At 40.3% G+C, this 22,498-nt stretch overlaps 1 non-coding gene across 1 annotated transcript; it reads right to left on the reverse strand.

The window, feature by feature from the left end:
• Nucleotides 1-20,389: 20,389 nt before the first annotated feature.
• On the reverse strand, nucleotides 20,390-20,496 carry LOC145103505 (small nucleolar RNA R71). Its single transcript, XR_013706594.1, has one exon. It is a non-coding gene; the product is annotated as a small nucleolar RNA R71 (small nucleolar RNA).
• Nucleotides 20,497-22,498: the final 2,002 nt, after the last annotated feature.

Consider the following 22,498-nt stretch of genomic DNA (forward strand, 5'->3'; position numbering starts at 1 on the left):
ATATATATATTCGCTCTTATTATGATTTGAAATGCTTTCCATTATTTGTTATGGACAATGGCTTAATATTTTATATCTTAAAGCTTTCAAAAGATGTGATGGAAATATGCTTTTTCCAATTTATTGGTATGGTTGTATTTGAACCAGATTCCATATTTTTGGTGGTATTTTGAACTAGATGCATGCCATCAATCACTGTTTTTAGACCTTTTCCGATGTATGAATTTTATAATAATTTATTGATTTTGTCGTGTTGGCATTTTATTAATATATTATCATATTGTTTTAAACCTGAAGTTAGATATTTATTGGTGCATAAATATATTTTTAGTAAAAGAAAGATTATTGGTGTATAAATAGTTTAATTTTTGATAACTTGTTATGATTTTGGATAATTTGTACGGTTTTAGTTTTTATGATTTAACATATTTTCATGATTAACATATTTTTATGTTTTTGGTCTAGATTCAACCCGAATTCAACGTAAATGACAAATATGCCCTTCAATATTACTTTTTTAACATTTCTTTTACTTATATTTTTAACTTTTTCATTAAAAACGCTCTTTGAATTCTTCGATTTTTTTATTGACTTCATCCGTTTATTCATTGAACTCACAGTCACAGATGAGACCCCGGTGGGCGAATTTTATAGCGCCAAGGAAAAACACCCTTATCTCCTATCAGAAAAATTCCCAATTCTCCCTTTGGTGCTTTGATAAAAGAACATTATCCATCTCTCTCTCTCTCTCTGAAAAAAAAAATACTAGCATAACCACCACCGATCAACCAAGAAGAGCTATGACACCGACATCCTTGCCAGAACCGTCAACAACATCGTCGGAACCGCCAACATCCTTGTTGGAAACGTTATTTGTAGATATAAAAGTCACAACAACCATCGTCTGAAAACCCCTTTCCACCCTGTCGCTCCTAAGTTATCACTTCCACCTCTTTGTCTGACACTACCATCAACGACTACATCTAATGTCACCACTGTTTGCTACAACCACCTATATCTTTTGCCACCTTCATCTCCACCCATAAATCATTCCAGCAACGATTAGACACTCCCGATTTATACTCTAAAATCACCGATGGCAATATTTTGGCACCAAAAATCACCGGTCGACGTCGGAAACCATAAGACGGTTGGGATTAATCAGGTGGTTTAAGTCATAGACTGTTATTGGTCAGGTTTAGATTATTTTGTTTTGAGTTTGCATGGAATAACTTTGGGTTCAAAGACATTGCATGACATCGTTTTAAAGACCCAAAAGCATATTTTCGGTTTGGTATCATAGGGATGCATGCTGCAGTTAATGGGTAATTTACTTCATAGGGTACTTCATTTACTTTATTTTATTTAGAGTGAATAAAAGACTTGGTAAATAGGTTTGACCGATTCTCACGCTAGTGCACGTGGGTGATCTTCCCAGTTCACCTGTTCTTTAGCTAGCATTATTAGATTTCTTATATTTTCTTTATGAAGTTATATCAATTCGGTGTCAGGCTATATATAGCTCTTTATATGTGAATGAAACTTAATGCTTTTTGGTTTCCATTTGTTTTCTTACCCTCTGCATATTTCCTTTCCTAAGTATAATAGTTCTATACACTCTCACGTAGACATATATTGGTGAGTTCTTTTTATCAGATTTAAGGTTTTAAATCTTACATTTGGTATCAGAGCGGAGATCGATTGAAGAGGGGTTGATTTCAAATCAGTAGTTTGTTTCTTTTCTGTTCTAGAGATCAAAAGGGTAACGGAGACGAGTCGTGATTTCGGCCAAAATCAGCGAGCTTGTTAACCAAGTTTGATCGAAGAACAATATAGGAGGATCAAGAGCAACCAGAAGGTGTTAATCAAAGGGTGTAAAACAACAGGTGAAAGGCAACAAAAGGTGTTTGCAGGTAGGTCTTTCAAGCAGTGTTTTTAGTTGATTATATAAACTTGGTAGTGCAGTAAATCGCAGGAATGGCTCCACCGAAGGATCAAACAGCAACTATAATTAAAGGAGAGCAACATCATGTCTCTTCAATGTCCAATGTTGTCGTCAACAAATTACACAGCATGGGCTATGAGGATGCAAGCTATCTTCAATGTTCATGGGGTGTGGGAGGCAATCGATCCGGGAGTTAATGGGGATGCCAAGAAGAACAATATAGCAATTTCATTTTTGTTTCAAGCCATACCTGAAGAGTAGACATTGTTAATAGGAAATCTCATAACTGCAAAGGAAATGTTGGAGGTTCTCAAAACCCGTCATTTGGGTGTGGATCGAATTCGGGAGGCAAGACTTCAAACTCTAATGAGAGAGTTTGAAAATCTAAAGATGAAGGATCAAGAGGTGATAGACAACTTTGCTAATAAGTTGTCTGAGTACGCTTCTCGAGCCGCCTCACTTAGATCGGTTATGGAAGAAACAAAATTGGTTAAAAATTTCTTAATGTGTTCCCAAAACATTTTATTCATATGGTGGCTTCTATAGAATAGGTTGTAGATTTGAAGACCATCGGTTATGATGATGTTGTGGGACGACTGAAAGCTTATGAAGAAAGGATCAAAGTTGAGGAGATCCAACCCGAACAAAATCAGCTTTTGCTTGCAAATTCTGAAGAAAAAGCAAAAGAAAAAGAGCATATGTGTGATCATTGTGGTTGTGGAAAATCGAATCATGAAGACTATGGGAGCTGAGGTGGAGGTCGGGGTTCCGGGAAAGCTCAAGGAGATGGTCGAGTACAACGGGACAAGAGTCACATGAAATGCTACAATTGTAATTAGTTCGGGTATTACATTTCAAAATGTCCAATGTGGGAGAAAAAGAACAAGCTTAACTTAATCCGGTGCGAGGATGATGAACCGACATTGCTGTAAATGAGTCACCTGATTAAGGGGTGATTGTTGGGATTAATTAGGTGGTTTAAGTCATAGGTTGTTATTGGTCAGGTTTAGATTATTTTGTTTTGAGTTTGCATGGAATAACCTTGGGTTCAAAGACATTATATGACATGATTTTGAAGACCCAAAAGCATATTTTCGGTTTGGTATCACAGTGATACATGCTGCAGTTAATTGGTATTTTACTTTACAGGGTACTTCATTTACTTAATTTTATTTAGAGTGAATAAAAGACTTGGTAAATAGGTTTGACCGGTTCTTAGGCTAGTGCACGTGGGTGGTCTTCCCACTTTTCCTGTTCTTTAGCTAGCATTATTAGATTTCTTTTATTTTCCTTATGATGTTCTATCAATTCGGTGTCAGGCTATATATAGCCCTTTATATGTGAATGAAAGTTAATGCTTTTTGGTTTCCTTTTGTTTTCTTATCCTCTGCATATTTCATTTCCTAAGTATAACAGTTCTATACACTCTCACGTAGACATATATTGGTGAGTTTTTTTTATCAGATTTAAGGTTCTAAATCTTACAAAGGCTACACTGATATGTTCTTTAACATCGCCGATTTGCAGATTTGTACACTGGGAAATGAGAGAGACAAATATCAATCGTTGAACCATAACCCTAACATCGTCGTCGTCATTTTTGTTTTGCAAACCCTAGCTCCGATTTGCGAACCATAACTCTGGTGACGACGATGTAAGTGGAAGAATCGTAAGGAACTATATGTGATTGAATTAGTTGATTTCGAATTGGGGTATATTGTGTGAATCGAATTAGAAATCAAGTCGGAGAGAAAGTGGACGAATAGAACTAGAGTGAGGGAGGGAAGGAGAGAGAGGGAGAGTTTCTTTTATTTTTAATTATTAAAAAAACAAGAAAAATAATACAAAAAACAAATATAAGAAGTATAATTGTCTTTTCAAAGTTGATAGAGACCAAAACTGATTAAAGTATCAAAAATTAAACTACTAATTTACCACAAAATGTTTTAGGATGAAAACTACATAATTTTTAACAACCACATGGACTATTTTTGTAATTTATTTAAAAATACAAATGTAAAAATTCAAATATATAAAGTATTAATAGAACTATTTTTGTAATTTTGTGTGAAAATTCAAATACGTAAAGTATTAATAGGACGCCAACGTGACAAATTCAATGTCATTGTTAATAAAAAAGATTCTTAGTATTTTATTTGATAGTATTTTTCAAGGTTCTAAATAACGTAAGGCGTGACTTGGCGGCAATGTCAAACCTCAAGTTTTTCCGAGCCTTAGCGAGTCACGGCGTTCGTAAGGCGTGACTTAATGCGGCAATTTTCAATATAATTAATATTTTTATATGCATTTTCAACTATTATTCATTTTTATACACATATATGAGTTAAGACGGCGTTTTGGCAAAGCTTGGCGACAGATGCAAGCCTTGGAGCCGTGGCGCGCCATGGCGGAACCATGACGACCTTTTTAGAACCTTGGTATTTTTTCTAAAAGAGGCTTCCTCCTTAATAAATGAAAGTTTTTTTTTGCCACATGTCCTCTTCTCTTTTATTTGGACACATGACATTTGTAGAATTTTTAGATTTTCTATTTTCCACTTGTCATTTTATTAAAATTTTATTTTATTAAATTAAAATTCCACATTTAACATGTAAGGTAATATATATGTAAGGTATTTACTAGAAAGGATTTATATATGTAATGTATTCAATGTATTAAAGTCTCATTAATTTTAATAATTTAAATTTTTTCTCATTTTTCTTATAAATTCAAACTTCTCAAATTGTTAAAATTTCATATTCTTTTTTTTAAATAAACTCATATAATACATGTGTCTCATACCTAGTTTGTTATAGGAGAAACACATAAAGGCCTCTAAATTTCCATTTGATTCCGGTTTAATCATTCTATTTTATTTTGATCTACAAAAACCATTTTTAATTGACAGAAAAAGTTTGACACTCCAATTTTGACTTGTTGGTGTCAATTTTGCATATTTTTAAGGTTTTCTCTATCGAAAAAGTCATTCATGTTTTCACAAAAATTCATCGCAATAATTATTACAAATGGTAACATAAATGCACTTTCTTATTGTCCAAATAACAAAATATTGACGTAATATTCAATTATTTAGTTCTTTTTATCATAATATATATATATATATATATATATATATATATATATATATATATATATATATATATATATATATATATATTACCAATTATTTACATTGTCCATTCAAAGAAACAACATAGTTTCAAACAATATTATTTTCTTATCGTAAACAAAATAAAAATATAGGTTTATAGGCACTTGTAAGAATATAAAATATATTTCTTGGTTGTTTTATGTTCTTGATAAAAGGTAATAGGTGAAATAGCATTTTATTTACTTTCTTTTAGGATTTGTTTAATTACATAATGATTAAAGGTAGTTAAATAACATTCTATGTATGAAGCAACTAGAAAATGCTTTATCCCCGCTTCTTGGGGGACGCATGCGAGGTTTCATGCGGAAGGGGGGACATGTGTAACTGTGAAAGTGTAGAGAGTAGAGTAAACATGTAAATACATAAAATTTATGTGGCGAAAGCGTGAAACCCAAAAAGTGTAGAGTCGAAACATGACAATATATTACGGGGGCATGTGGGGGGGGGGGGGGGGGAGTAATTTGCAAACTTTATGTTATGTAGGGACTATTTTTGTTTTTTTTTAAATATTTGGATCGTTCTGTAAAAAATACACAAGTACTTTTCCTGTAAATTACAAGGACCATTTTTGTAATTCATTTTATATACTAAGGTCAAACCTATTAACATAAGTGTAACGACCATAAAATTTCAACCAATTTAAACTTTTTAAAAAACGACCCATTTTCATAAAATTATTACAAAAAAGGTTTCAATACAATATTTCAGAATCTTCCCAGAATCACATCACAAAACATAATCATGAGGAGCGGTACGATCACGCCTTTGCCTAGCCACGGTCTCCTGAAGAACCTGAAAAACATTAAACCACAACTGTAAGTCCGAAAGCTTAGTGAAATATCCCCAAAATACCAACCACATATACCATACACGCCTAACATGTCATATCATAACAGAACACAGAACAGCCATGCATTTCGGGTCTACTGTGTGACTGGTCCGCCGCACCGGCCAACAGTCCACCTGTTCACCCTCCGAGCCTAGTCATATACATCGAGTTTACAGTGTGATTGGTCCGCCCGCACTGGGCCTTCAATCCACCTGGTCCACTCCCTGAGTCTACAGTATGACTGGTCCGCCCGCACTGGGCCTTCAGTCGGCCTGGTCTACTCTCCGAGCCTCGGCACGTCTGGTCCGCCCTCTTGGGGCCTACAGCCTATCCGGACCGCTCGCTGGGCCTTCGGGATAACCGGTCCGCCCTGGGTATGTTGGCCTACAGCACAAAGCAGGTCCCGCCTCAACCCAACCCCAGTCCAACTACCATGTGCACATAAACATTCAATCATATAACATATCACATCCAATCAAACCGATCTAACAGATCACATAGCATAACATCATCCTAACCAGGATACCGACCTAACCGGTCACTAGCATAGCATCATCCTATATACCAGGATACCGACCTTAACCAGGTCTCTAACATATACCATCCTAACTACCAGGATGCAACACAGCAACAAAACATAACAACGATACCCGGATCACAATCCGATAAAAGGGCCGACCTTGGTGCCGTAGACCCTATCGATATAGTGAGGATAACTCACCTCGCAACTGCCAATTGAACAGATAAACCCACGCTGCTCCGATCACTGATATGATTTCCACCACTGGCCAACCACCAAAACACTGAACTCAAAACAAATGCCAACAATTACCAAAATGCCCCTGGAAATCAACTGGTCAACCCTTGGTCAAAGTCAAAGTCAACCCCTGACTGACTCTACTCGTCGAGTCAACCCGATGACTCGCCGAGTCACCCCGAGACTCGCCGAGTCCAACAACTCTGAGTCCTTTCACACTCGACTCACCGATTCACAGCTCAACCAGAAGAAAGGTTAGGACCTCACGACCAGACTCGCCAAGTCCAAGAACAGACTCGTCGAGTCCAAGGCTATCTTCAACCTACTCGCCGAGTTGTTCTTCCAACTCGCCGAGTACACCTTTGTGACTCGCCGAGTGCCTCTAGATCTCATCTCATACAGAAGCTTTCCAGGCCATGCAGTTGATCCAAAACATAGATTTACCCTTCTACAACCCATCCATCACGTAAAGTGTCAAACTTTACGTGAATCCAAAGAGATCTAGGCATTTAACACTCTAGGGCTAGGGTTTGGGACAAGATGACTTCACCAAACACTCAAGAACAAGGACTTTAATGCACTCTAGACCTTCTCCATTCCAGATCTGAGGTAGCAACCTCAGATCTAACCTTCAAACTCGAAACACCACAAGCTAAACTTTCCACACACTCCAAAATGATGAATCTAGAAGAATAACAGCCCAAGAAATGAGGTAATACCTCAAAAGGAAGCCCCAACATAAGAGAAATCCGAATCTTAGCAAAGCCCCTTGCTCTAAGCCTCCTAACTCTCCAAGATCTCCTCCAAAATCTCTTCTCCAAGGTTCAAATGCACTCAAATCCCTCACAATCGCGTCTTAGGGTTTTCTGGACTTCAAGAGAGGGTAAAGAGGCTAGGGAGAGAGTATAATGTCCTTTATATAGGGTTCATCCTCCGAAATTAGGGTTTTCTCCACTCAACGCCTACTCGCCGAGTCCATCCTACGACTCGCCGAGTTGGCCACTTAACACGCGACCAGAGTCGCGACCATACTCGCTGAGTCCACTCGTGGACTCGCCGAGTTTCCCTTTCCCATTTACACTTTTAGCCCTTCAACTCTACTCTTGATATTCCGGGATGTTACAATTCTCCCCCACTTAAATTAGGCTTCGTCCTCGAAGCCTGCGGCAACACAACTCCAGAACTACTCTCGCAATGAACCACCTGGCATTAACCAGACCAGGTTCCTCAAAACACAACCACCGATACCCAAAACCCAATTTTCCTTCCCGCGGTGTTCTAACCACCGCTTCAAGCTGGCCACTGGCCTCGCCCTCTGACAACCACACTTACCAACTTATCAACTGAGTATCATTCCATGATACTTCACCCGTTCCAAATCACAACAATCACTCGACTCAACGAGCTAGAAATAACCATGAACCACCGGAATTCCCGATCTGAGCCCCACTCTATCCATTCCATGCTGATAGGATGACACATCCTTCAGCCTCAGAGCAACTCCTATGAGTTTCTCCACCGCAATCTCATACCCATGCTGAAACTGGCTCTAGCATCTTCGGGTTGGGAAACCCGATACACTGACGATACCTCCAAGCATCCCCCAAGACGAATTTCCACCACATACATAAATCCTTGATCGAAATCAAACTAGAAATCCAAGAAGCCATTCTTGCATTCCTTCTGAACCTTTTGGCTCTACACCCGCGGAAATTTCTTCCGTGACCTCAACAAACATTCAACCCAAGTGCGATTCCATACCGCAGCCGCAGACACACTGCTCATCAACCATGATTGGAACACCCCAAATCATAACTCTGCACTACTGCTTCCACTTCCGTGAACTTACACTCCCTCTCGGAGCTACATTTCTTTCCTTTTCCTTACCAAGGAAATCCACTTGGCCGCCTTGTCACTATGACAAGTGCCACGGTGTTCACCCAATACTGCACCATTCTCTTATAGCATAACCGCTATCCCATGCACCACACATGCTCTGGATCCAATCGCAAGGACTCTCAAGTCCATGCTCTACCTTCCACTCACCACAATCAATAACCGGGGCCAGACCTTCCGACGCTAACACGTCGCGACATACTCAATTCATTTCCTTTTACCGATCTATCAACACATGCAGAGTCTTCAGCATGACTGGACCGCCTTTCCAGGCCTTCAGCCCATCTGGACCACTCTCGGAACCTTCAGCAGGTCTGGACCGCCCTCCAGGGCCTTCAGCCTGTCTGGACCGTTCTCCGAGCCTTCGGCCTGACTGGTACGCCCACCGGCCTTCAGTCTATCCGGACCGCTCAACCAGCATCCAACATCCCGAATTATCCCTCCGGGAAACTCTCATATGCATACTGTTCTAGCCCTCTTGTGGTTCCGAACTCTATCTCCATCCTATATACTCAATCCCGGCCCGATCCCACTCCTTCCACAATCAATCACCCTTGGTCTGTATCCCGCCCCGTATGCCTGTCACTTACTCATACCAGCCTACACTCTTGGCTGACATAACCACTGCTAAATCCCAAGCAGCTAAACAACCTCTCATGACCATCGATCTTCCGGAGAATTTTCCAATTCTCCCCCACTTAGAGCACTGACTATCAACCACCGGTCGCCATCACCGACCTCCCTCAACAACCCTACACAACACAAACACTTACACGCGAACTGATTCCCACTAGAACGAGCAACCTTCACAAAATCACATAACAACACAAATCATCTCGGCTCGAAAGAAACCCGACCTCCAACAACCACCCCTCAGATTCCAGATAATACCCGACATTTGGACTAAAAGCCAAATTCCCACTAATAACCCTCATGAACGATAACAAACGAAATTCCGAACACCAAACCCTTAGCCATACCATAAACCTCAAGGAACAACGAATACAATACCAGAAACCACACAACGAGACTAGCAGATATACAGTACTCCAAAATAATCACAAAATAACAAGACATCAAGGAAGAAACATACCCGCAGATGCATCCGGCACTGCCCTGACCTCCTCTGCTGAAAGCTGAAAAGCACGACCCTGAGCCCTTGGGGGCTCCGCTCCACCCTGACCTCCGCCCGTGATCCTCAATGTGGCCGGTGCTGGAGCCTGCGCTGGTCCTGCAGCAAGCTGTGGACAGTTGACCCTCAAGTGTCCAACCTGATGACAATGATAAAAAATCCTCAAATCCCGACCCGGGGCTGCCTGCCGACAATCCCTCGCATAGTGCCCCTCCTTTCCGCACTTGCGGCATGCACCACCGGACCTATAAACCCCAGTGTGACCCTTCCCACACTTGCCACAAGTGTGGCTGTTCTAATCTCCCAATCTAGAATCAACGGTCTTGGACCGTTTCGACGCCGACTGCAACTGCACCGAAGCCTGCCTCAGCTCTCGCAACTGCAACTTAATCTCCAACTCACGCCGCCTGGCGGCCTCCTACAACTCCAACAAGGTCTCGCACCTCTGCGTAGACATAAACTGCCTGATATCCCTCTTGAGCATACTCAGATATCGGGTCATCTAAGCCTGCTCCGAAGCAAACTCGGGGCAAAACATCTCCCTCTCAGTGAACATCCTGGTGATCTCCGTCACCGACTCCAAATCCTGCTTCAGCTCCAGGAACTCCTGAGCCAACCTCTCTCTCTCAACCCGCGGCACATAACGAGTGCTGAACATCTCCCGGAACTGATCACATGAAACTGCAGCTCTCTGCGCATCCGAATACGACCCCGTGGGCAATCTCCACCAATCCTTCGCTCCGAGCCTTAACAGGTTCAAAGCACACCTCACCCTCTAATCAGCAGGGCATGAACACGTGAAGAAACACCCCTCCACGTCTGAAGACCATCTCATAGCAACAATCGGATCCTGAACCCCATCGAAGGTAGGAGGCTTCATATTATCGAAGTCCCGATACTGAAAACCCCGACCAGCTCCTCCCCTTGCCGCTGCTACAGCCGCTGTAGCCGCCACGGCAGCCGTCTCTGTGAGGGCCGTATAGCGCTCATCAAAATACTCAACCATGGCGGTCTTGATCGACCCAAACAACTCCGGCAACTCAGCCCGGAACAACGCAGCAACCTCATCATGCATGATCTCACAAATCCTCGCATCCAACTCGCACGTGCTCATCTGACCAATAACCTCGGGCGGTACCGACTCACCCTGACCGCCCTCTCCTGCTCTCGATCCCGATCCGGATCCACTCCCAGCATGCCTCGAAGCCTCCATATTGAAAAACATAGCAAGCTCTCAGAAACTTCCCGCTAACCCGGGAACCAACCCCCAACCCATCCCTAGAGGTCATGGTTTCTTTGATACGCGTATGGGTCTTGTGCTTTCAGTAGTACAGGCCCATACTACCTTCCACACCTACCCATATTTGTATCAATTATACCACAACATCCTAGTGAAGAACATACATAACAACACTCAACCCTAACTCCTAGAGGAACACTGGAAATCTCCCGCAAGGAAGCCCTAGGTAACAGGCATCATAAATCAGGCAACATTATCATGAAATCCTGAAGATCCCTAGCCTAGTACTAGCATGCTGTTCTATCAAAGCTCAAAACAAATATCATGTATGGTATTTTGGGGTTACTTACTGGCTCCGGCTGATCGTACCTCCGCATCCTCCTTTACTCATTTTGAAAACCATTTTAAATTCTCTTTTGAAAACCCTCCTCGATTTGAGACTGGAGTCACACAAATGTTCCTCCAATTCACTCAAACCAAGGCTCTGATACCAAGTTGTAACGACCATAAAATTTCAACCAATTTAAACTTTTTCAAAAACGACCCATTTTCATAAAATTATTACAAAAAAGGTTTTCAATACAATATTTCAGAATCTTCCCAGAATCACATCACAAAACATAATCATGAGGAGCGGTACGATCACGCCTTTGCCTTGCCACAGTCTCCTGAAGAACCTAAAAAACATTAAACCACAACTGTAAGCTCGAAAGCTTAGTGAGATATCCCCAAAATACCAACCATATATACCATACATGCATAACATGCCATATCATAATAGAACACAGAACAGCCATGCACTTCGGGTCTACTGTGTGACTGGTCCGCCGCACCGGCCAACAGTCCACCTGTTCACCCTCCGAGCCTAGTCATATACATCGAGTTTACAGTGTGATTGGTCCGCCCGCACTGGGCCTTCAATCCACCTGGTCCACTCCCTGAGTCTACAGTATGACTGGTCCGCCCGCACTGGGCCTTCAGTCGGCCTGGTCCACTCTCCGAGCCTCGGCACGTCTGGTCCGCCCTCTTGGGGCCTACAGCCTATCCGGACCGCTCGCTGGGCCTTCGGGATAACCGGTCCGCCCTGGGTATGTTGGCCTACAGCACAAAGCAGGTCCCGCCTCAACCCAACCCCAGTCCAACTACCATGTGCACATAAACATTCAATCATATAACATATCACATCCAATCAAACCGATCTAACAGATCACATAGCATAACATCATCCTAACTAGGATACCGACCTAACCGGTCACTAGCATAGCATCATCCTATATACCAGGATACCGAACTTAACCAGGTCTCTAACATATACCATCCTAACTACCAGGATGCAACACAACAACAAAACATAACAACGATACCCGGATCACAATCCGATAAAAGGGCCGACCTTGGTGCCGTAGACCCTGTCGATATAGTGAGGATAACTCACCTCGCAACTGCCGACTGAATAGATAAACCCACGCTGCTCCGATCACCGATATGATTTCCACCACTGGCCAACCACCAAAACACTGAACTCAAAACAAATTCCAACAATTACCAAAATGCCCCTGGAAATCAACTAGTCAACCCTTGGTCAAAGTCAAAGTCAACCCCTGACTGACTCTACTCGCCGAGTCAACCCAATGACTCGCCGAGTCCCCATGCTCAGAACTTCCCCCAATCCGCGACTCAACTCGCCGAGTCACCCCGAGACTCGCCGAGTCCAACAACTCCGAGTCCTTTCACACTCGACTCACCGAGTCATCCCTTGACTCACCGATTCACAGCTCAACCAGAAGAAAGGTTAGGACCTCACGACCAGACTCGCCGAGTCCAAGAACAGACTCGCCGAGTCCAAGGCTATCTTCAACCTACTCGCCGAGTTGTTCTTCCAACTCGCCGAGTACACCTTTGTGACTCGCCGAGTGCCTCTAGATCTCATCTCATACAGAAGCTTTCCAGGCCATGGAGTTGATCCAAAACATAGATTTACCCTTCTACAACCCATCGATCACGTAAAGTGTCAAACTTTACGTGAATCCAAAGAGATCTAGGCATTTAACACTCTAGGGCTAGGGTTTGGGACAAGATGACTTCACCAAACACTCAAGAACAAGGACTTTAATGCACTCTAGACCTTCTCCATTCCAGATCTGAGGTAGCAACCTCAGATCTAACCTTCAAACTCGAAACACCACAAGCTAAACTTTCCACACACTCCAAAACGATGAATCTAGAAGAATAACAGCCCAAGAAACGAAGTAATACCTCAAAAGGAAGCCCCAACAGAATAGAAATCTGAATCTTAGCAAAGCCCCTTGCTCCAAGCCTCCTAACTTTCCAAGATCTCCTCCAAAATCTCTTCTCCAAGGTTCAAATGCATTCAAATCCCTCACAATCGCGTCTTAGGGTTTTCTGGACTTCAAGAGAGGGTAAAGAGGTTGGGGAGAGGGTATAATGTCCTTTATATAGGTCTCATCCTCCGAAATTAGGGTTTTCTCCACTCAGCGCCTACTCGCCGAGTCCATCCTGCGACTCGCCGAGTTGGCCACTTAACACGCAACCAGAGTCGCGACCATACTCGCCGAGTCTACTCGTGGACTCGCCGAGTTTCCCTTTCCCATTTACACTTTTAGCCCTTCAACTCTATTCTTGATATTCCGGGATGTTACAATACGAAAATTTGAAACATATAAAAAAAACTTTATAAGACCTTTTCTATACATTACAAAATTTTAAGGACAAAATATGTTAAAATCCAAAATCTTTGTGGCAAAACTTTAAAACTATAAACATGTAACACAAAAATCCAAAATAAAAAAAGTGGCAAAATTTTAGAAAGTAATAATATTTATGTCAAAAGTTTAAAACCAAGAAAAATTACTATTCATAAGCAAATTTCAATGGATAATCGTGTTCATATTTTGAGTCAATGGTTAATTCATTTTAAATTTATTTTAGTTTCAAACTATATAGTTTGTTTGAATGTCAAATATACACATTTGGTAATTTGTGTGTGTGTTTTTTTTTTTTTTTTGTTTTTGTTTTTTTTTTTTTTTTTTGCATACTACGATGAAAAATAAATAAATAATTGAATATTTCTATTAACAAGCAGAAAAACCCGGGCTTCGGGGAGACCGTTTTTTGTGTTTTTTATGAAAAAATATAAAAATTTTCACTGTAAGGACCAAAAGTGTCAAAATGGCTAAAGAATTAAAGAGTTGGAATTAGCAAGTTTTTAGAAAATGGACCGGTTATCAATTCCTTAAATGTTACATTTTTAACGACAAAATAATACATAAAATATTACTCCAAATTGATTATTTTTTAATTTTTATTTTTGTAAAGTGAACTTCTTCCCTAACGTGGATTTCGAAACCAACTTTCGCATACCGACTATTCCAATATTCCAATATTACGAAAATAAGGTTATTTTTTATGCCTTAAAGTAACTGCAAACGAACTTACGCAGTAGTCAAAGGGCTGAGACCAGAGGGAATGGAGTGTGTTTTCAGCCTACGTGGCATGTGAAACCGCAGTGAACACCGCCCCGTTCAAGTTCTTAGGGTCTGATTCGTAACCAGTATAATTAGGTGATGTTGATAGATAGATGGATGTGGGGGAGATGCTGATGGTGGCAGCAGAGAGACGATTTAATCGCTAACATATTGTCAGTGTTATCTCCTGCGTGGACAATAGAAGCTCAGAGGAAAAAAACACCACGTAGATGGTAGCTCTGGGCCTAAACGAACGTGGAGTAGGTTCAAAGCGGTAGAAAGAGTAAATGGATCAGAAAAGAATGGCGGTGCAGAAGGATCGAGAAAGAATGACCAACCCAATACAAATAACATAAAAAGCGACGAAATTGCAACTTCAAGAAAAATCGGGCAATTCCATTGATATGTATTAAACTTTATTTAGTTAAAAAAAATCCCAAAATGGTTAATAGGCAAAATAGAAGGACCAATTATGTCAAACCCTTTAGTTAAAAAAAATATTTCCAAAATGGTTAATAGGCAAAATAGAAGGATCAATTATGTCAAACCCTTTAGTTAAAAAAAAGTATATTTCCAAAATGGTTAATAGGCAAAATAGAAGGACCAATTATGTCAAACCCTTAAGAACTTTACTGTCAAAAGGGACCAAAATTAAAACCCTATATTGAAGGGACTAAAAGTGACAAATGCCTCAAATATGTGTGGCCAAAGTCCAATACTTCAAAAACCTATGTTCCTAGGGGAACACCAAATTAATCTATTATATAATATATTGTTAATTGAACTATGAGAAATGCATTCATGTTATTATTTATAGTGGTTGTTGCAATTGACTTTTTTGAAAACATAAGTGACTTTTTTAGAACTAAAAAACCTACAAAGTGACACTAGGAGGTCAAAGTGGTCATGTTGAACCTGTTGAACCTTTTTACTGATCACATTTGGTTTTGTACATCGAAATATGACAAAACTACAAAATTGGTCCCTATGGTAATCACAAAACTATGGATAAAGTCCAAAAAGTTTTCAATTTTGCATGAAATGTCCAAAATCAAGATTTTTTTTTGTATTTTTTTGTATTTTTAGTCATTTTAGTCTCCTTCCGTCTTTTTAAGTCTTGGATTTTTTTACTATTTTTATTTATTTCTTTATAAATACACACTCAACGTCTTTCTTATTCATTTTCGTTTATAAAGAAAGAGCACACACTTCTTCTTCATTCTTCTTGTTTATGGTTCTTCGTTCTTCTCCTTCTCGTGTTCAAGCTTCAATAATGGTGCTCTGTTTTTGTGGAAATGTTGTTGTTATGGTAACCTCCTGGACCTCACGAAACCCTAGTCGTCGCTTCTATGCAAGCCCTAAAATGTTAAGGAAACTCATATTAGGTTAATGTTTTAACATTAATTGTGCAATAATTCTTCTACTTTGTTGTATTCATGTAGGGTTCAAGATGTGGATTTTTGGGTTGGGTCGATCCCTTAATGTGTCATAGATTAATTGCTATAATACTAGGGCTGTTGAGAACAATCAATATGCAGGAGGTTGAAGTAACTCACCTTAGGATATATTTGGTTGCCTCGTCGATCTTGTTTCTATTCTTTATGTTGTTTTGGAAATAGGAATTAGATGGTAGTGTCATGGACCGAGTTTCTGGAAAATTCCACGATCATCTAGAGAACTCTAGAACGATCAAGTATACTCGAGAAGTCTCCGGAGAGATCACGAATGCTCTACGGGACCCTGGAAGATACTAGAATATTATAGATGTTCGTGGAACAAATGAGAACGATAAGGAATATTCAAGAATGCACTAGACGAAGCTAGAACGACCCATAAGACTTTGGAACGATCTAGAACACGCTAGATCATACAAGAACGATTTGGATAATGTTGGGACGACCTAGATATTTCTAGAACATCGTAGACAAGTATACCATATTCTAGAGTCTTGTAAAATCCATGTATATAATAGGAAGAGTCTAGGTTATTCAAGAATGATCGGTACCTAGAAACTTCCATTTGAGGAGGTGTAAGGTTCCTATAAATAGGGAGAAGGGCTGATTTGCCAAACCATCGAGAAGTTGCCTTGTAAAGAAGTTGAGTTATATAATAGAAGCTTTCTTGAAGTTTCCCTTGTCATAACTCTTGCTTCCTAAGTTCGTTAGTACATCGAGATCGTCGAAGTTAGACTGACTTAGTCGAAGAAGCACTAAGTGGCATACAATATTGACTAGTCTAAACGAGTCAACCCGTGACAAGTAGTATCAGAGCCTAGAGTTCGTGCAAGCAAGAGATCGAAGTTATGGAAGGAGGAAGTAGTGAAGTAGCAGACCTACCCCCTGTCGTCGATAAGAGAGGAAGAAAGTCCATGAAGAGGGACCAATCGATAGTTGCCTTGGCAAGCTTAGAGAACAAGCTTACAAGGACGGAGATCAACATCGGTGATATCCTTGAATGGAAGGATATCGTCGATCAATTCGTTGCTGAGATAAGTGACACGAGCGATGGATTAAAGGAGACCATTGGTGTCATCAAGGAAGAAGCCCTTGGACTTATCAACACCGTGAAAAATGAGTTCTGTGAGAAGGTAGACGCATTACAAGCCGAAGTAAACTTGTTCAAGGTAGCAATCGCCGGAGGTACCATTGCGAGAACGTTTCCGCACATAAAAGCACCCAAACCATTGAAGTATGGAGGTAAACGCGATCCCAAAGAACTTGACGAATTCTTTTGGTCGATGGAATGTTACTTAAATGCTAGTCAAGTGAAAGACGACAAGACGAAGGTAGATACAACCGTACTTTATCTATGCGAGAGTGCAGCTCTATGGTGGCAAAGGAAGCACGGTGATATTGAAAAAGGATTATATACTATAGACACATGGGAAGAATTCAATAGGCAACTTAAGAGACAATTCTGCCCACATAATGTTGAAGACGTAGCGATGAAGAAACTTCGTGGTCTAAAGCATATTGGATCCATCTGAGACTATATAGTCGAGTTTACGAGCTTGATGCTAGAGTTACCCGACATGCACGAGAAGGAAAAACTTTTCTATTTCATGGATGGACTATAATCTTGGGCCTACAACGAGCTCAGGAGGTAAAATGTCAAAGACGTCGACGAAGCTATTGCCATGGCAGAAGATCTAATGGAATTTCAAAAAGAAAGCATAGTTAAGAGGAATAGTGGGGGAGAACAATCTATGTCAGAACCGGAACCAAAACAAAACACACCCCAACCTTCGAATACGAAAGGAAAAGCAATCGAAGGAAGAAACCGAAGAGAATAACGAAAGGAGATCAAGTGCTACTTGTGTGATGGTCCTCACTTGATCCGAGACTGTCCGAAGAAAAAGACATTTTATGCGACGGTGTTACAAGAAGAAGAAGAAGAAAAAGAAGTTCACATGAGTTCCATGCGACTTCAAAACTCTATGACAAAAGACGAGACAAGGGAATCGAAAGGGAGTGGTTCTAAGGTAGGAAGTCTCATGCTAGTCGAAGCCAAGTTGAATGGAGGAAATACCAAAGCGCTAATAGATTCAGGTGCGACTCACAACTTCCTTTTTGAAAACGAAGCAAAGAGATTGGGAATCCACTACCTGAAAGAAGAAGGCCATTTGAAGGTTGTTAATTCTCCCTGATATTGCCATATTTATATCTATTTTTAGGCAATATTTAAGTACGCTTTTATTAAAAAGTTGGTAATTTGTTTAGAATAATGGTACTTATGAGCTTAAATGTTATTTGCAGCCAAAAAGAAGACATTTTGAAGAAAAGGGACTAAAAGCATTAAAGGAAGAAACTTTGGGAGTTAAAAGAGTAAAGGAAAAGAAAATCTGGAAAAAACGTTCTCACGTCGTGAGAACTGGAAGATTCACGACGTGAGAGTTAGTTCTAGAAGATATGTATGCGAGTGAAGGAATCCTTGACGGGCACGGTTATCTGGAACTCACGATGTGAATATCTTATTATTCACGACGTGAATTTGTAAAAATCAGCAACTATATAAACCCTTGACCATTACGAATAGAGGGGACTTTTGGCTAGAGAAAGGGGTTCCACAAGGCGATTTTGATCAGAAGAAAAGTCCTGGAAAGAAGCTTTCAACACCAAAAGAGTGAAGGTACATAATTTAGTTTATCTATTTGTTAACTAGGAGCATGTTTCATTATACTTTGATTTGTGTTAGTATGTTAGTTGCTATTATGAGCAGCTGAATCTAGCTACTCTTGTTTAGCTAGATGAAGCTTCCAACTTATGAATAGCTTAATTTTTATGGATTTATTTAGTTGGTAAATTGCTTGTGTTTGATTTATAGTTACCTAGCATGCTTGTGTTTGTTTCTCTAGTTGCTTGATTTCATGTTCTGTGTAGCTTAGTGACCATTAACTGCATGAACTTGTTTACCTAATGATTTAGTGAACATGAAATCGTTAGAGCTAGGATTGACCAATCTTAGTTAGTAATCAAAGTAAATAGACTTAGCTGTGTTAGAGAACGTGGATTGTGACTATAATTGCGTTTACATAATAAATCTTACATAGCATATTCATATTCATAATTGGTTCTGTGTTTAATTGTGTGTGACCATACATAGTTTGACATGAATTAGTTAATTATTGGTCAAATTAGAATTAAATTACTAATACAATTAAAACCAACTAGATAATCCATAATTATTAGCTAGCCATAAGGAAGAAGTGGATTCAAACTAGACAAGAGTGTGTTTTTACTTATTGATTGAATTTGAATTAAGTTCGTCTGATCTTGTAAAATCGGATAAAACCCGTTCTAAACTTGTTAATAATTAGGTTAATTTGATAGCAAATAGATTAATTAGTAACACCGTTCCCTGTGATCGACACCCGACTTATCCAAGCTATACTGTAATCCGAGTAGGTACACTGCCTATAAGTGCATAGTTAGTTTAAGTTTGTTAGGTTATAAATATTAAAATTAGTGGGTACTTTCGTGCACATCAAGTTTTTGGCGCCGTTGCTGGGGAGCAGCGCGTTTATTAGTTTATTTAGTTGCATTAGATTAATCGACCCTTTTTGTGGAATAAAATCTGCAAAAAGTTAATTAGTTATTTTTTTATTAGCTTAGTTGATTAGCATATAAAAAAAATTTTGTTTTCTATTTCTGTCACAGAATTCACGACGTGAGTTTTATAAACTCACGACGTGAAAGCTGCGATTTTCAGTTTTTTTAGTATTTTCTTATTTTAGTTCAGTTTTACGTTTTTAGTTTAGCAAGTTGCAGGAGTTCATGACCAGAGGATCTACCACACCTTTGGTGCCACCAATTGATGATCCAGAAGCTGCACTTCACAAGAAGACTGATAAGAAGACGCCACTGCAAGAATTAAAGTCAGCATTTTCAAGAAAGTCGGGAAAGAAGACAGGAGAGTCAAGTTCATCCTCAAGGCACAAGAGCAATTTTGAGCACTTGGATCAAATACCCGTCCAAACCGAATCCGAATACGATACCGAGCCGAAATTTGAAGAACATACAAGCGAACCCGAGAACGAGCCAAGGAACGAGATGGCAGCAATTGAAGAGATGTCCATGGGAGCTTACAAGAAGCGGATCCGAGAAGATGTGGGTCCCGGTTTAGTCCAACCCGCAATACCTGCCACTACCACATTCGAGTTGAAGGGGCACATCTTGACTGCACTGAAGGATATCCCATTTTTTGGGAAAGATCATGAGGATGCTTTTAAGCATTTAGATGAAGTCAACGACATTGCGGATTACTTCAATGTCCCAAATGTCAACAAAAACACCGTCTTGCTTAGGATGCTTCCCATTACTTTCAAGGGAGCTGCTAAAGAGTGGTTAAAATCACTTCCACCGGGTACAATCACCACTTGGGCTCAAATATGTGAGCAATTCCTGGAGCAGTTTTGCCCGCCATCCAAGATAGCTAAACTCAAGAAGGCAATAGCCAACTTTGAGCAACAGCCGGGGGAGTCATTATACGAAGCAAGGGAGCGGTACAAGGTCTTGCTCATGAATTGCCCTCAACATGATCTAAATGTGCAACAAGAGATGTCGATTTTCTATGATGGGGTCAACGTTATGACGAGACAACTCCTTGACTCTCAAGGACCTTTGACAAAGAAAAATCCATGGGAGGTCAAGGAGCTGATTGAAGAATTCGCGAAGCACTCTCGCGAATACCACAACCCTAGGCAAGATGGGATCAAAGGCGGTGGAGGGGCCCAAACTGAAGAAATAGCAGCTGTGATGGCTATGCTGAATAATTTGGATCGAAGGATAATACAAATGGACCAGTCAATTCATGCTATGAGAGTGGGTTGCAAGAGGTGTAGTGGTCCGCACTTGACCAAGGATTGCCATTTAGATGAGTTTGGGAACAGAAAAGCTCAAGTGTGCTACTCGAGTGGGGATAAGTTTGATGAAGACTGGAGGAAACCAAAGAAGGAGTGGCTGCCATATGAAGAGTATAAAAAGAAAAAAGAAGAGAAGTATAGGTAGACAGGTCGAGGCTTCTATCAAAAGGAGCAGCCACCAGCTGAGAAGAAACCCGATCTAGAGACCTTGTTGATGAAGTTTATGGAAGCTTCGGAAAAGAGACATGATGATACTAATGTTGCTATTATTGAATAGCAAACTTTAATAAAGAATCAACAAGCCTCCATCAATAAACTTGAAGTACAATTTGGTCAACTAGCCACTCTGGTTCATGAGAAGTTATCCCTGAAAAATCCCGAAACGAAGGCCCAATCTCATGTAATGGCCATAGATACTGAAGAAGAGGCCATCTCTGAGTTCTTAGAAGCCTTAGAAGTTGAACAACAATAGCCCGATCCAAAGTTGAAGAAGCCCAAGCTCGAAAATCAAGATGCTGCTGAATTTTAGAATTCACGACGTGAACCATATAAGTTCACGACATGGGCCCGTCATGAACAGAAAAATTTTGTAGCTGGTTCGGGTTATCAGCCGCCTTTGCCTTTTCCTTCCCGAGCTACCCTTAGTCCACTGGAAAGGGAGCATCTGGAGTTTGTTAAGCACGTGAAGGGTATCCCGATTAATACTCCTTTTGTCGAGTCCTTATCCAAAATTCCCAAGCATCATAAATTACTGCAAGATTTGATAGACACTCGCAAGCAGTTAAAGAAGCATTCTAAGGTGATTCTAAGTGATCAAAGCTCAAAAGCTGTGTTGGGAGAGACACTTAAGAAGATGGGAGATCCTGGACGCCTCACTCTTCCGTGTGAGTTTGGTAACAAAATGAAGGTTAATGCTTTAGCCGATTCTGGGGCTAGCATTAATTTGATGCCTTATACATTTTATCAGAAGTTGGAAATTCAGAAGATGAAGGCTACAAGAGTGACTATTCACATGGCGAACCGTTTAGTGACACAACCCCGGGGCATTGTGGAGGATATTTTGGTGAAAATTGGAAAATTTGTTTTTCCAATAGATTTTGTAGTTTTGGATATGAAGGAAGACCCCGATGTTCCAATTATCCTTGGTCGTCGATTGCTTAACATTGATGGAGCTCTTGTTGGTATTCGCGAGTCTAAGCTCACCTTGAGGGTTGGAGATGAAAAAGAAGTTTTTGGGATAGAAGATGGCTTCCAAAGGAATCATGTTCAAGAAGAGGTGTTCACAATCAATGAAGATAATGAACTTGAAAAACTAGAAAAGCTTATGGAAGAAGAGATCAAGACAGTTCATCCAGTCAAAAGAACAAAACCAAGAGCATATATTCCATATTTGGTTGAAGTCATTGCTTACAAGAGTCCACCTTCTTGGGTAAGCAAGGAAGATGATGAGATGACAAGTGATGAAGAGGAGGTTATTTCAAGGGTGACAAAGCCAGTGGTGAAAGAGGAGAAGGATGCTATGGAATGCAGGGTAAAGGGACCAAACGCAAGCTTGATGAAGAAGAGGTCAAAGCAAAAAAAAAAAGAGAATTCAAAGAAGGCGTATAAAAGGCGAGTTCAAGCTTACAAGACGCGATTCAAGGAACAAAAGATCCTAGTGGTGGATTCTTTCGAGAACTCA

Source organism: Lactuca serriola, chromosome 4, assembly GCF_051521515.1.
Source record: "Lactuca serriola cultivar US96UC23 chromosome 4, Lser_US96UC23_V15, whole genome shotgun sequence".
Lineage (NCBI taxonomy): Eukaryota > Viridiplantae > Streptophyta > Magnoliopsida > Asterales > Asteraceae > Lactuca > Lactuca serriola.